At 40.4% G+C, this 3,576-nt stretch overlaps 1 pseudogene; it reads right to left on the reverse strand.

Moving 5' to 3' along the window:
* Positions 1–461: 461 nt before the first annotated feature.
* LOC101976936 (short coiled-coil protein pseudogene) lies at positions 462–902 on the reverse strand (annotated as a pseudogene).
* Positions 903–3,576: the final 2,674 nt, after the last annotated feature.

The following is a 3,576-nucleotide window of genomic DNA, read 5'->3' on the forward strand; positions in this document are numbered from 1 at the left end:
AATGTGAAAACTTTTTTTTTCCTTAGGGGAATGGAAATAGTAGGCACAAGATGGGGGACAGATAACATAAAGCTGTGCATTCAGTACATGATTTTGGTCAATTTTTCACAACACGGTGGTTATTTTCTTATATATTTTACTAAGCCTATATAATAAAAGACAGTGCTAAACCTATATATGAAAGCAAATTTGATAAAATATTCGTCTTCAAGTCTCATAAATATATGCAGTTCTAATTATAAAGTCTCTACAATATATTTGCACATTTTCATACACTAACATAATACACAAACTCATGAAAGTCTCCTACTTTTTAATTAATTTTGCCTAGATCTGCCATTATCTTCATAAATATTCAATGAAGCCACAAAGAAAGGTACTGTAACTTTTGGAATCTATCCAAGTTTTAAAGGAAAAAAAAATCAGCAGAAATTCCATGAAACAGAAGGGAAACCAATCCCTTACTTTCTTTTACTTTTTGTTTCAGTTGTTTAAAAAACACTAGAAGCAGACATGAGGTTTTCTATATATTGTTCAAGAACTTGGTGTTCTGGTTAAGCTTCAGATTTTTTTTAAAGAGAGAGAGAGAGAGAGAGAGAGAGAGAGAGAGAGAGAGAGAGAGAGAGAGAGAGAGACAGAGATTTTTAATATTGATTTTTTAGTTTTCGGCGGACACAACATCTCTGCCTATATGTGGTGCTGAGGATCGAACCCAGGCCACACACATGCCAGGTGAGTGCGCTACCACTTGAGCCACATCCCCAGCCCCCAGATTTTATTCTTTAACTGCAACTACTCTTGCAGAGAGATCTTCAAGTGTGTGTTGGAGTTCCAACACTTGATTAATAAAGTAGTGATTTTTCTTTCATTTCCACCTGCTTTTCAGAATCAACTGCATCCATGTTTTATTTTCATTATCTTCAAGGTTATCTTCAGTCTTCAGCTATTTTAAACAATGCTGCAATGAATGACCTCTATCAGTGAATACATGCACCACATTCCACGACCTGTGTACCTAACTACCTATCTATCATGTATATAGATGTCTACTTATTAATCTTGACATATATCTTCCTGGATGGATCAATATTAATGGAGGGACTGATAGAGGAATATATAAACAATTTTTTCTAGTATTTTTTTAGTTGTAGATTGACACAATATGTTTTTGACTTATTGTTTATGTGGTGCTGATGATTGAACCTAGTGCCTTTCACATGAAAGGCTGGTACTCTACCACTGAGCTAAAGCCCTAGCACCCAAATGTATATTCTGAATAAAAAATGTATCATTTAAAAGAGGATTAAAAACAGAAAAGAAGTAGGGGTTAAAAGGTGATTAGAAGCCATGAGTGAGGGAAGAGTGTCCAACAAACTCCTGGACACCAGGTTTGTTCTGGGGCATCAGAAAGCAAAACAGAGGGAAACACAAAGAAGCCTGAGATTTAAAAGAAAAAAAAAATCAATGTTCAGAAGATATTTGCAATATGTGAACAAGGATTCATCTGGATAAATATGTGGAGAACACCATGCTACAACTCACATCAGAACTGTGCTTATGAGCCCCTGCTGTGGACACCAGGTGTTAATGATGCATCAATGCAGGTTCATCAGCGTAACAAAGGCACCTCTGTGGATGATGGGGTCTTGAATGGCATGGGGAAACCTCTACCCTTCTCCCCACTTCTTCTGGAAAACTAAAGCTGCTCTAAAAACTTAAAATCATAAAAATAATTTCAGTATCTGCCTCCATGAAACTGAGTTCCACAGAAAAGGCAAATATTAAATAACTTTGTCAAGAAAGATCATGTATTAAAATTAGAGCCTAAAAACTTCTGTAAGATTCTGTAAGAGAGGTCAAGAAGTGGTGGGAAAATCCCTACAAAATAAGTGAGATGAGTGGAAACAGTGTAAGCAGGGAAGAGGCTGTTTGAACATTAGACAGAGAACTTTCTAGTGAAGGGAAAGAGAACAGACAAGGCAGCAAAAAAGTGAACTCACTGGAGAAGGCAAGGTGGCTGGAAGACAGGGAATAAGGGAGCATAAGGCACAGAGATAGAACAGCCGATAGCTCCTGTGACAATATGGGGATCAAGAGCAATGAGAAGCCACTGAAGGGCTTTAAGCAAACTGTGTGGGGGTACATATGTGCATGTGTAAATGTGTGATTCCATGTGCAGAATGTAGAGAGAGAGTGGGAGAACCAGTTAGGAGATGTGTGTAGTCTGAGGGACAGTTGGTGAAAGCCTACATGAGGGTAGTGGGGAGAGGGGTATAGATTGGAGCTATATTTGGAGGGACCAACAATGGGCTGGACAGGGTTAAGACAAAAGGAGGAGGCCAGAATGACTCAGGGCTCCTGGCTGTGCAGCCAGATAAGTGGCCCATGAGCTCAGTTGATAAAGAGCCTTCAGGTGACCCTTCTTCATCCAAACAGAAAATCACTTTCTGGGGTGGGGGAGATCTAGTTTTGAATTAATTTTCAAGTCTGCTCTCCAGAATGAGCACCAAACACAGAAAAATGAAATCTGAAGCCAGAGCCACCTGTATATGAGCCACTAGGGGGCAGGCGTGTTCTAGTGTGTCCCATCTCCCCCAAGCAATTTTCCACTGCTGGGTTCTAGAGCCAGATTTTATTGTGCCCAGTAGAGGGAATGGTCAGCTCATGGGTGGACTCTGCCTCAGTTCTGGGTTGTCCACTTGCCCTTAGCTGGTTTATTTTTCTTTCCCTTCTTCTCTTCCTCCTCCTCCTTATTGTCTTTTTGTCACCCTTTCTCCTCCCCCTTCTTTATCTACTTCTTTCTTCATACTGGGCATTGAACTCAGGGTTGCTTAAGCACTGAGACACATCCCCAGCTCTTTTTATTTTTTATTGAGGCAGGTTCTCACTAAGCTGCTAGGGCCATAGTAAGTCACAGAGTCTGGCTTTGAACTCACTATCCTTCTGCCACAGCCTCTCAAGCCACTGGGATAACAGAAACTTGCCATCACATTTGGCTCCCAGCCATATTTTATTTTGAGACAGGATCTCACTAAGTTTTCCAGACTAGCCTTAACCTCCTGATCCTCCTGCTCAAACTCTTGAATAGCTAGATTATAGACAGATACCACCATGCTCAGTTTAAATGGAAGCAATGCTAAAAGAGCCACATATAATATTTGAGAGCATTTGGAAATAAGAAATGGAAAATTCTAATTCTGAGATGAGGCTCGATTGTCATGTGTACCTTGTACACATGACAGTGTGCCACTGTGGAGTGAAATCCAGGGAAAGAAATAGATCAGAAGAGTCCAGCCTATTAAAAATATTGTGTAGTACCAGGTTTGGTGACCTGCTCCTGTAATCCCAGCTACTTGGGTAGTTCCAGATGCCCTCATCCTAGCAGCTCCCTTAGCCCTGTTTTGTCCGAGTTTGACATGGAGTGGTGTCATTTTGATGGAAAAGTTTCACCATTAGCTCAACCTGTAAGTGCACAGGAGTTCACGGCTGATAGACATCCTCAGCAAGTACACAACCAGAGTTGGTTTCCTTGAGTTGTCTGAAACTGAAGGCAACAGTTTGTGGTTGTAGAAAAGT

Source organism: Ictidomys tridecemlineatus, chromosome 8, assembly GCF_052094955.1.
Source record: "Ictidomys tridecemlineatus isolate mIctTri1 chromosome 8, mIctTri1.hap1, whole genome shotgun sequence".
NCBI classification, from domain to species: Eukaryota; Metazoa; Chordata; class Mammalia; order Rodentia; family Sciuridae; genus Ictidomys; species Ictidomys tridecemlineatus.